This window comes from Canis lupus, chromosome 8 (genome assembly GCF_003254725.2).
Source record: "Canis lupus dingo isolate Sandy chromosome 8, ASM325472v2, whole genome shotgun sequence".
NCBI lineage: Eukaryota > Metazoa > Chordata > Mammalia > Carnivora > Canidae > Canis > Canis lupus.
In genome coordinates, this window is record NC_064250.1 from 70,589,091 (window position 1) to 70,601,278 (window position 12,188).

Here is a 12,188-nt window from a genome sequence, read left to right on the forward strand (position 1 = left end):
TTCCAGGGAGATGTGTGCCCTTGTGCTGCCACTTTGCTGGCTCTCTGATTATCCCGCCTCTGTGTTCCTGAAATGTTCCTGCTGAACTTTATCCAGGTTCCCATAAGGCCCATCCCCAGATGATCTGTCTAGACAAACATTTACTTTAGCTATAAAGTTTTCAATGTATTTTTTTTCCTTTTGCCCTAGGTTTATTCACATTCTGGCTAAGGGGGTGCATGTGCACACCTGTACATGTGTGTGTGCGCACGCACACGTGCGAGCACTTCCGAGGGTGAAAGCTCACCTTCTGGGAGTGGGGAGAACTCTGATCTCTAGGCTCAGCTCTGCCCTGGGCCCCTTACTGTGAGCATCAGATTCATCACTGCTCACTTGGAATACGAGGGAGTCCCGTTTAGCTGGTCTCCTGGGTCCCTTCCAGCCCCAAATCATTTGAGCGAGCCCTTAAAACAGAAGTCAGAGATTTTGTTAGAGGCGTTTCTGTGGGACCTGGAGTTAGTCCTGCCCTCCCTCTCATTTGGAGCTGCCTGGGGCGTGCTGTCCTCAGAATGCCAATTCCACCAACAGTCCTTAGGCAGGGGCTCTATGAAACACGGTGACACCTGGAGCCTCGTGGGCTGTGAAAAATGAAGCAGCCAATTGCCTGAGTCTGCCCAGGCGAGAGGAATGAGGTGGGGGGGTACACTGGATGGGGGCCCCTCCAGGCTGGTCCATGGAAGCAGGGTGTCTTTCAGAAGGCTCTAGAAGCAGGCAGTTGGGGGCTGAGCTTCACAGAGCACAGAGGGTTCTAAGAGTGGACTCACAAGGGGGAGTTTAGGTGAAGTCATGAAGGGGAGGTGGGACGCCAAGCCCAGTGCTGTGGGGCCTGGCCATCCGTGAGGCCGGAGGAGGTGCTGCCTGCTGGTGGGGGTGCAGGGTGCGTACCACAGGGGCAGGCTGTTCTGCAGGGAGGGGCTGTGCCCGGCAGCCCTCAAGGCTGGCCTGACCTGTTAGGGGGGCCTGGGAGCAGTCTGTGCAGGGCACCGCTGGGCAGCCTCCACACACCGAAGGACTGCACGTAAAGAACCTCCTGTGCACCAGGCGTCAGCCAGGCCCTGCCCTCGTGGCATCTCAGGCTCGTAAAATCAGACAGAAACCCACCTCTGGGGTGAGTCACTGGGTGAGGTGCCTTCAGGTTGCCCACCTTTCCCTGCTGGTGGAAGCCACCGGCAGAGCTATGGCCAGCAGGCAGCAGGACCTTTGGCGACAATCTTAACCTGGTCGCCACAACCCTTTCTCCTAGGACTATGGTCTTGCCACAAGTGATCCAGTAGCTGGAGTCCCAGTTCTTGGGGGAAGATACCAGATGAGAGCGTTGGGGTCAGAGCTAGCAAATCCTGGATGTAACTCAAAAACAAGCTTGGCTTCATCAGGAAACAGAATCTGTCCCATTTCTAGCTCACATTGTCTAAGGCAAGAAACGTTTCTTTGCCCTTGGCAAATAAGATGAAGCCCTAAATCTGAGGACAGTCCCCGTGGGCCCTGGGTGGGCGGGCAGAGTCATGCATCCCAAGGATTCACTCCTTCACTTGAACTCTATGTCGGTCGGGATCTCGACATATAAGTAAATTCTGCCTGTAGAATTTGCTCATTAGTGGGAAAGAGTAATGGTTTATTCTGTAATACTGGCAACTTGGAATAAATAAAATACAGTCTATGGCTAATAATTAGTAATGAGCATTTATCGTTTGAGAACACAGGATAGCAGCCTGATTCCCCCACCCCCACCCCACTGCCCCCCATGAGGTCTTGATCAAGGGAAGCTTTCTACTGTGAGAAGCCCCTTTGACTTGTCCATTAAATCACTGCGTCCTTCCAGAAAGGGGATGTGCTCTCCTCCATGCCTGCCCTGAAGCTCATCTATGAAAGACACAAAAATAAGCAGGAGTGGGGGTGCCCAGGTGGTTCAGTCTCGGGTTGTGATCCCAGGGTCCTGGTGTCGAGCCCCGTGTCGGGCTCCCTGCTCGATGGGGAGCCTGCTTCTCCCTCTGCTGCTCCCCCTACTTGTGCTGTCTCCTCTCTCTGTCAATAAATATATCTTTTTAAAAATAAAATAAATAAACAGGAGTGGGGCACACATAGTCTTTGGAAGGACATCAAAGCTATACATAATTCCTTAGCATTTCCAAGTGATTTTTTTTTATTTTTAAAGATTTTATTTATTTATTCTTGAGAGGCACAGAGAAAGAGGCAGAGACACAGGCAGAGGGAGAAGCAGGCTCCGTGCAGGGAGCCTGATGTAGGACTCGATCCCGGGACTCCAGAATCACGCTCTGAGCCAAAGGCAGACGCTCAACTGCTGAGCCAACCAGGCGTCCATCCAAGTGATTTTTAAATCTTAATTTCCGATTTACTCCATTTTACATTTGCACCCTTCATTCTTTTTTTTTCCATTTTTATGAAGTTTTGAATATGAGTAAGGCAAAATTTTAGGCTGCCTTTTTTGTTTTTGAAATTTTTAATGAAATAATTGCAGATTCACATGCATTTGTAATAATAGAGATCTGAGTACCATTTCCCCTGCCTCCCCAGTGATAACATTTTGCAAAACAGTACTACATCATGAAAACCAAGGCTTATCGAGTTTTGTTTTTTTTTAATATCTGTGGTAAAGTCCATATAACATAAAAGTCACCATCGGTGGCATTGAGCACATTCATAATGTTATGTAACCTTCATCACCATCTTGTTCCAGAACATTTTCATCAGGTTTCAAGGAAACGCTGTGCCCAAAGCAGCCACTCCCCAGCGCCCCTTACCCTGGCCCTGGCAACCACTCATCTGCTTTTTCTCTGTGCGGATCTTCCTCTGCTGGACGTTTCATATACAGGGACTTATGTCATAGGTGGCCTTTTACAGTGGGCTTCTTTCACGGAGCTTCACGCTTTCAAGGTACAGCTGTGTTGTCTCCATATCAGTACCTCTGCCGAATGCTGTCCCACACTGCGGACAGACCACATGTCATTTATCCACGTGTCAGCTGACGGACATTTGGGTTGCTTCCACTTTCTGGCTCTTGTGAACACTGTTGCGATGAACATTCGTGTAAGTTTTGTTTGAACGTCTGATCCAGTTCTTTGGGATATATGTAGGAGTGGGATTTCTGGGTCATATGGTAATTCTGTGTTTAACCTTTGGAGGTTAAACTGCCTGTTTTCCACAGTGGCTGCAGCACGTTACATTCCCTCAGCAGGTAAAAGGGTTCCCCTTTCTCCACATCCTCTCCACTTGCAACTTCCCATTTTCCATTTTCTAGTCATCTTAGTGGGTATGAAATACTGTTGCATGGTTTTGATTCACATGTCCCTAATGACGAATGACATCGATCATCTTTTCATGTTCTTGTTGGCCATTTGTATGTCTTCTTTAGAGAAGTGTCTGTTCAAGTCCTTTGCCTATTTTTTCATTGGGTTCTTTGTGTTTTTGTTGTGGGTTGTAAGAGTTCTTTATTTATTTTGGACACTAGACCCTTATCAGATATGAAGCTTGCAAATATTTTCTCCCATTGTGTGGTCGGTGTTCTCACCTTCTTCATGGGCCCTTTGATGCACAAAAGTTTTTCATTTTGGTGAAGTCCAATTTCTCTTTTTTTTTCTTTTTGTTGCTCTTGCCTTTGATATCATATCTAAGAAACCACTGTCAGATTTAGTTCTTATATTTATTTTTGATCCATTTCCAGATAATTTTGTATATGGTATGAGGTTAAGTGTCCAGCCTCATTCTTTCACATGTGTGCAATCCAATTGTGCCAGCACCATTTGTTGAAAAGACTGTTCTTTTCTCATTGAATGATCTTTGCAATCTTGTTGAAAATCACTTGACTGTATGGATTTTTTTCTGAACTCTCAGTTCTGTTCCATTGATTTATATGTCTGTCCTTAGGCCAGTACCACACTGTTACATAATAGTTTTGAAATCAGAAAATGCGAAGCTTCCAAATTTCTCTCTCTCTCTCTCTCTCTCTCTCTCTTTTTTTTTTTTTTTTTGGCTACTCAGTGTCTCTTGTAATTCCATATGAATTTTAGGATCTGCCTTTCGATTTTTGCTGAACAGCTGGGAGTTTGGTAGAGATTGCAATAAAATCTGTAGACTGCTTTTGGTAGTATTGTCTTGCCTACTTCTCTCTTTTTTAAAGATTTTATTTATTTATTTGAAAGAAGAAGAAGAGAGAGAGAGAGAGAGAGTGTGTGTGTGTGTGTGTGTGTGTGTGTGTGCAGGAAGAGCAGCAGCAGAAGAGGGAGAAGCAGATTCCCTGCTGAGCAGTCAGCCCAATGTAGGGCTTGATCCCATGACCCTCAGGATCACAACCTGAGCCGAAGGCAGACCCCCAGGTGCCCCAGTTCTTGAGAAAAGTGCAGAGCATTGTTTCTCAAAAGGTAACCCACAGAGGGGCGCCTGGGTGGCTCAGATGGTTGAGCATCTGACTCTTGATTTAGGCTCAGGCCATGATCTCAGGGTTGTGAGATCCAGCCCCACATCAGGCTCCGTGTTCAGCACAGTCTGCTTCTCCCTTTGGTCCTCCCACCACACTCTCTCTCTCTCTTTCTGTCTCTCAAATAAATAAACAAATAAAATCATTTTTTTAAAAAGCTAATACACAGATAACCTGAACAAAATTGCCTGAGGTGCTTGTCTAAAAAGTCATTTCTGGGCCCTAGCCCCAAAGTCTGATGCTGAAAGGCTGACCCAAGCCCAGGAATGTGCCATTCGTTCATTCTTTGATTTGTTCAGAGTTCCAGTTAGTCCACATACAGTGAAATATTAGTTTCAGGCGTACAATATAGTGATCAGCACTTCATACATGTCCCAGTGCTCATCACAAGTGCCCCCCTTCACCCACATCACCTGTTTGCCCATCCCCCCGGCCTCCCCCAGGTGACCATCAGTGTGCTCTCTGTAGTTAAGAGTCTGTTTCCTAGTTTGTCTGCCCCCCCCCCTTTCTTTTTCCCTCTGCTCATTTGTTTTGTTTCTTAAACTCCACACGAGTGAAATCACATGGTATTTGTCTTGCTCTGACTGACTTATTTCACTTAGCATAATACCCTCCAGCTCCCTCCACAAATGGCAAGATTTCATTCTTTTTTATGGCTGAGTAATAAGGAATGTGCCGTTTTATAAGTTCCCCACACAAATCCTGGGCTGTAAGGTTTAAGAGCCGCTGGACCCTGATCTCTCTCACCTTGTCCCCGGAGCGACTTGGGTTCAGCAAAAACAAGCTTCTTACTTTGCAGTCGGCCCATGTGTGATGCTTCTTCACAGACTGCCACCCGTTCACCTCGCCTCGGCATCCGGGCCTGCTTTATCGTGGGGAGGGAGGTGGCCAGGACTTGCACTGGTTGCCATTTGGGAAAGAGTGTGTGTCTTGGGCTGTGTTCAGGAGCTCTCAGAGTAGTGGCTGAGGGCGAGGGACATTTCTGAAACCCTTTGCTGCCTTATCACCCTACGCAGGTGCCTGTCTTCCATCCTGCCTCCAGCTTTACCCCTCTTCTCACAGAGGCCAGGATGCTGTGCTCTCTGCTGAGTCCTCAATTCCGCCGAGAAGCCTTTTGTACTTTGCGTCTTGTTTCCTGCCGGCTGCCCTGGTCCCTCTTCTAAGCCTCTGCCTCCCTGAACACCTTCAGTCTCAGAGCCCCGGACCCCAGCAGATCCTCCTGCAACATCCAGGCAGGCGAGCCTTATATGGTGCTGTCCTACCCTTCCCACTCCAGCTGCCCGGCCCGGTGTCCAGCCCCAGGTCCCTTGCTCGCTCCTTCCCTGTGCTCTCACTCTACCTGGCACTCTCCTGGCCCTCTGCCCTGGCTCAATCCTGCTCGCCCTTCAGCCTCAGGTTGGCTGTCCATTCCTGGGTCAGCCTTTCCTGCCCTCCTGGACTCGGTCTGACGTACACCATCCATTCTCAGAATTCCTCACTCAGTAGCCTTCCCTGTTGCCGTCTTAAGTTTCTTTGTGAGGTTAATGATGTATCTATCTGTCACCAGACTTTAATATCCAGGAGTCAAGGAAATGGATCCCTAGCACCTAGCACTGTGCCTGGCACACAGTAGATGCTTGGGTAGATCTCCGTTGGATGGGTTGGTAGGACCGTGGTGGAGGCATGAGGGGCAGGCTGCTGTGGATGAAGGTGGATGAAGGTAGATGGGTGGGTGGGTGGCTGAGTGCCTAGCTGACAGGCTGGCAAGCACCAGTGAGTTTCCAGAACCTCCTTTCTCTCTCCTTCAACAAACATCTCTCAGAGCCTACTATTTGATCCTCCTTCAGGAAACAAAGGTCACTAAGACACAGTATGTTGTCAGGGCCTCTGTGTCCCAGAGGCTAGTGGGAGCATGTGGGGCTGGTGGGCCGAGTGGCTGAGGGTTCTTCTGCATGGTCTCCTCCTTTCCTGTGACAGGGCCCCTAAGGAAGAAGTCCTCCACTCCTCCAGGGTGGGACTGGGTGCAGGCCCTGTGCCCTCCCCTCCTGGAGGCTTAGATACCTTCCCCCCTGCCTTCCTGTCCCACTTTGTTCACTTCTCACTCTTAACCCTTTGCAGCCTGGTCCCTGTCCCCTCAGGTCTCCAGGAACTGCTAGTGACCTCGTTTTGTTTTCCCCCTGACCTCTGAGTCACACTCGATACCAGTGTCCAGCCCTTCCTGCTTGCCACTCTGTTACTATCCCATTGGGTATAGATGTTTTCAAGGAGCCCCCAGCCGCACCATCAGGGAACTGTGCCCCAGAATGATGGCATCATAAATGCCAAGGCCCGGGCCCTCCTGAGAGCACCTGATGCAAGGCCCAGGTGTGTTTTCCAGAGCCCCCTGGGTGACTGGGGGAGAGCCACTGTTGGAATCACAGCTGTGGTGGCATGGGGGAAAAGCTTCGTATATTGTGAACTGAGCCAAAAGCAGAACACAAAATGACATAAGCCAGATTTTTTTTTAAATAAAAAGCTTTACATAGGAAAGAAGCTAAAAATAAAGTATTAACAGTAAGTGTCCTCAAAATCACTTTTTACAATTCCTTCTTATTTTGTTTTTCACATTTCTCTAACAAGTCTATAGAAGGGTACGGCCTAGTGGTTGAGAGTTTATTTTGTTCACTAGCAGACCACTGGGATCCTGAGTCATGCCCACTCTGTCCAGAAGGCTCTGATGTGCTCAGTTTTGTCCGTTGAAATGCGTGGGCTCACTTAGCCCCCAGACTCTGTGGTGCCGACAAGAAGACGATGTGAGTCCCTCTCACGCAGCAGCACAGCCAGTAAACCTGAGGGCCCCACGCGCTGTCAGAAGCCCTCGGCTGTCTTCAGAGGAGGCCCAGGGACATTGCACTCCAGCTGTCCTCATGGAGGCACCTAGGCTTACGTCAGTGCTTTTCACAGAAACAGTCTTAGGGATGGGTGACATAGGTGAAGGGATTGAGAGGCACAAACTTCCATTTATGAAATAAGTCACGGAGATGAAAAGTACAGCACAGGGGACCTAGTCGACAGTATGTAATCACGTTGTTCGGTGACAGGTGGCGACCACACGGTGGGAGCCCTGGGGACGTATGGAAGAGTTGAATCACTGTGTTGTACACCTGAAGCTAATATAGCACCGTATGGTGATTATACTCCAATTTTAAAAAATGTGAACAGTAGTCCATGAACAAAAGAACAAATCCAAAGGTGACAATTACCAAAGAAAAAACCTGAGTTCATAAAATAAATTCAGCAAAGGCCCAGGGAGGCTGCTAATGAATTGGGTGACAAGTGCCGTTGCCAGGTGAGCCACAGCAGAGCCCATGACTGCTCGTTGTATGTGAGCACCCAGGGGTCCCTGCTCCCCAAACCCTCCATTGTCTCCCACTGGGAATGACCCTGTTAGACACCGTCTCCTCCAGAGAAAGAGGAAGTCATTTGCTTTTAGCTCCCATGATTTTCCTGGTTTCTGACCCTAGGACACGTGCAGCCCCACTGGTCAGGCTGGCTCTCGGGCATTCACTCGTGACCATGTGGCAGACCGGGCTTCTCCACTGCCCACCCTCTCAGCAGCCAGCAGAGCAAGCCCCCATTTCACCAACTTTTCAGCCATTTGTTCTCTTCTTTTGGAAAGGACGTCAGGTTATTTCTCCCTGTCTTCACTGTCTGACTCAGCAGCCGCTGTGCTCATGTTTATGTTTATCAACCCGAGTGTGCCGAGGGCTCTGAGGGATCCAGATAAGCAGGGCAGCCCTGCCCTGGCTGGTCCTTCAGCAGACCCCGTGCCCCCCACCTTGCAGGCCTGCTCTGAGGCCATCCACCACCACCCTGGGGCCAGGCCATCTCTCGTCTCACCTGGATTCTGGAACAAGGTGCCCGTTCCACCCAGGCCTCCCTGAGGTCCGGCCTCATGACAGCCAGGGTCATTTTGTGCTACTCTTGTTTTTAGAACCATCTAGTGGCTTCTCACTTCACTCAGCATGAAGTCCACTTCCTCCCTCAGCCTGTGGCCCTGACACCCTCTGACCTCTCCCTGCTGTCCCTGGGCTCCGGCCGCCCCACCTCCTTTCCATTCCCAAACCTGCACCTGTCTCCAGGCTCTGCACTCACTGAGACTGCCCGGCTTGCCTTCCCGGGATGGCCAGGTCAGGGAACCCTTCCTGCCCACCCAGCCCTCACAGTGGAATGGAAGCTCCTGGGGGCAGGGATGTGTGGTTTGTTTGCATTTGAGGTTTCCCCTGGTGCCTAGCACAGGGCCTGGCGTGCTGTCCAGTACATGATTGAGTGACCCCACTCGGAAATGTTCAGGAGGCAGACAGTCCAAGAGCTAAGGTAGCAGGAGCACCCCTGTGGGGGTGGCATGGTGTTCCGTGGGACCCAGTCTGGGAAACGCTGCAAGATGCTGTGCTTCATGAGGTCTGTCCCTAAGGACGTGTTGCTCTTCCTCTTTTACTGTGCAGTTACTGGCATCCCTGCGTGCTTTTATTCTGCCACTTGGGCGCCTCTGTCCTTTGAGAACTGGCCTGCGTCCTCCCTCTCCCCTGGCCTCCCCTGGGCTATCCTGTGGGCAGGCCTCCCCCTGGGGAGGGCCATTACCTCTTTGAGATGCAGCCTCCGTTCCACCTGCTCCATCGGAGTCAGGTGCAAGTCCTGTGTGGGGTGTGGAGAGCGGGGGGTGGTAACTGGGTGCGGTTACACGGCCGTGCTCAGATTATGAAAACCCACTGAGCTGTACACTTAGGATTTGTGTGCTTTTTTGGATGCATGTGATCCTTTGATAAAAAGTTGTCCTTTTATTGGATGAGAGCAAGCAAAGAACTTGGCCCAGATGACGCCTCAGCAGGGAGCAGTGCGAGCATCCTGCCAGCACTCCTCAGCAACCCCAGAAGTGACAAGAAGTGGCTCTGCCTGCAGGCGGGTATACCTCGCCAGGCCAGGCCGGAGCTCTGTGGGCAGGCACTGGAGTGGGGTGAGGCTCAGGGCCTGCCAGGCGGAGGAAGGAGGGCATGCAGGGGGCCAGTGTGCGGGAAGGGAATGGTGGCTAGACGCAGAGGACGTGCGGACTCAGGCTGAGCCTGGGCTGCGAGAGGAAGCCCCACTGCATTCTGTGGGCCCCTGGGGTCCTGGGAAGGCTGCCACAGGGGGGGCTGCAGGAGGGAGAACTATGGGCAGCCCCCCAGCAAGGCGGAGGGCCACCGAGAGACATGTAGGGGACGGCGGAGCCTGAGGATGGAGGGGAGAGAAGGGCACGGCCTGGCTGTCTGATGGCCTCTCTTCGTCCTCCCCCTCCCCGGCCTGCCTCTTTCTCGGGGCTTTCTCTGCCCGCCCTCTCTTGCTGTCTCCCCATCATGTCACCCCAATTCTTTCTTCCCTGGCCCATCACAGCCTTCTGTGTCCTCCCGTTGTTCTGCTGTCCCCAGCACACTGCCCCGAAAGTTAATGGCTTCAGACGGTAAATTATTGCTTCCCCTCGGATGTAGGCAGTGTGTGCGTGGACAGCCTCTCTGTGCGCCTCCCTCCACCTCCACGTGGCCCCTGCACACCCCACTGTGCAGGCTCTGATGGGAACCCAGAGACCACGTTCGGCCTGCCATCAAGTTATTTCTGCCATGTGTTGTTGGACAGAGAAGTCACAGATCAGATTCCAGGAGGGGGACAGATCTGGTGTCAGTGGGGCCGTATGCAGTACGTGCCCACGTGCTACAGAGGACGCGTATTCTTCCCTCCACCTAGCGCCTGCCTCTCCCTCCGCTCCCTGGAGCCCCCATCGTCCATCCTCCACGGAATGGGGCAGGGCTGGGCCTAGAGCAGCACTTCCCAAAGGGAACCCCAGGTCATGGGATGAAGTAGGTGTAATGTGTAACAGAGGGGATTTCATGGCCAAACAAGGGTGGAGTAAACAAGCTGACCAAACAGGTGTGTGTACTCCCGGAGGGGAAGGCCCAGGCACACTGGACATTAGCGCCCTTCAGAGCCCAGAGCAGGGGCAGGCGCTGTGGCTTTGTGCGTGGCTGCCCAGGGGACGGGGAAGTGGCGGGGGCTCCCTCCGACCTCACCTGTGCGTCTGTGGCTTGGCGCTCGGAAGGGACTCCGGGTTTTATATGCTGTTCTGTTTTATGTTGGTGACTATTGTGTGGGGATGTGCCAAGCCTCAGCGGCATCTCAGCCCCCTGTCCTCCGCAGGGACTGGTTTGGTAGCGTGGTCACTAAAAGCTTGTAGAATAAATTGCACGACCCCTCCCCGACACACTTGCTCCCCACTGAGCCTCCCGCGCTGGCCCCTCGTCCCTCAGCCGCCTCCTCTCCTGGCCGTGCCCTGCCACAGGGCTGCCTCCTCCAGCACAGTGCTCCTTTTATTTCTTGATAGCACCTGTCCTCACCTGAAACTAGTCTTCAAAAGCCTTATGTTTCCTGCCTGGCCGATCCTGTCCCCTGCGCAGGCTGGGTGCTCCCCGAGGCTCCCCGGGCCTGCTGTCTGCAGCCTGATGAGCGGAGCCCGGGTTCCTCGCACGCGGCCAAGGAGGGAGCACTTTGCTAATAGGTCTCTTAGGACAGATGCCTGTTCTCTCTTGAAACGCTACAGATGGACAGATGGCCCTGCTGCGAGGCTGGGAGCGCGTGGCCACTCGTGTGCCTGTGCGCTCCATGTAAGGGAGAAGTTTGGAGCAGCCCGAGTCAGGCCCAGGTTGGGAGGGAGGTGGGAAGCGCCCGGTCTCTGGCAGTGTGCCAGAGCAGCTTCAGGCCTCCCCAACTCCGAAAGCGCTGGACGTTATTTTGAGGGCCACGCAGCAGGCAAGGCAGATGGTGGGGCTCCCGAGGGTGGGTGGTGACGCAGAGCCAGTAGCCACGCTCTAGAGAAGCGGCCGCGCCTCCCTCTGCTGTTCCCCGTGTCCCCTGGCCTCCCATCGGCTGAAGGCCTCGCCCCGGGAGCTCGCTGCTGGCCACCCGGTGGCCCTCCCTCCTCACAGGCTGGTCCATCATCCACCCAGCCAGCCAGCAGCTGCGGCCCGGAGCCCCCGGCCGCCTTGACGGGGCGGAGAGCAAGGTGAGCCCCTCTGCCCACGTGCCCGAGAGCGCCTGGCGGCCGGACTGGCAGTTGTGTGGTGTCAGATGACGACAGGAAGCCCCGGGACTGCGTTCACCGTAGCCAGGAGGAGGAAGCACAGAGCGGCAGAGGCGTGTCAGCCGCGAGTGTCCGCCGGTGACTGCTCTGGGTCCGGTTGAGGCAGACCAGGAAGGCAGAGCCCAAGACCAGGGATGTAACCGGGACCAAGAGGCCCAGGGCAAATGGACAGCGCCAGTCGCTAGGGGGAGGACAGCTGACCCCAGGGTCGGTCCTGAGCAGCACTGCTGCTGACCAGAGGCTGGACCCTGCAGACAGCTGTGCCGAAGCGAGGCGGGCAGGGCCACGGACCTTCTTGCCCGCCAGTCCCCATTTCCTGCAGTGACACAGCCGCTCTGTGATGTCAGCCTTGCCTTCAGCCTGTCCCGTGTGTATGAGAAGCAGAGTGGAGGCAAAGGCTCAGAGTGTGTGGGGAGGCCCACCACTCGCCCCCGAGCCGTCCACGCTCTCGATGGAGCTCCCAGGGGTGTCACGTGCTGCCTGCTGTGTACCTCTCCCACAGCGCCCACCACAGTGATAGCATACCTTGGTTTTATTTCTATGATTTTTAAAAATATTTTATTTACTTATTTTAGTAGGAGGGGGAACACG

The 12,188-nt window shown here is 52.9% G+C and overlaps 1 protein-coding gene across 2 annotated transcripts in view; it reads left to right on the plus strand.

Moving 5' to 3' along the window:
• Window positions 1-12,188, plus strand: part of TECPR2 (tectonin beta-propeller repeat containing 2) — a 102,555-nt gene that overhangs the window by 86,525 nt on the left and 3,842 nt on the right. The gene's annotated exons all lie outside the window — the stretch shown is intronic.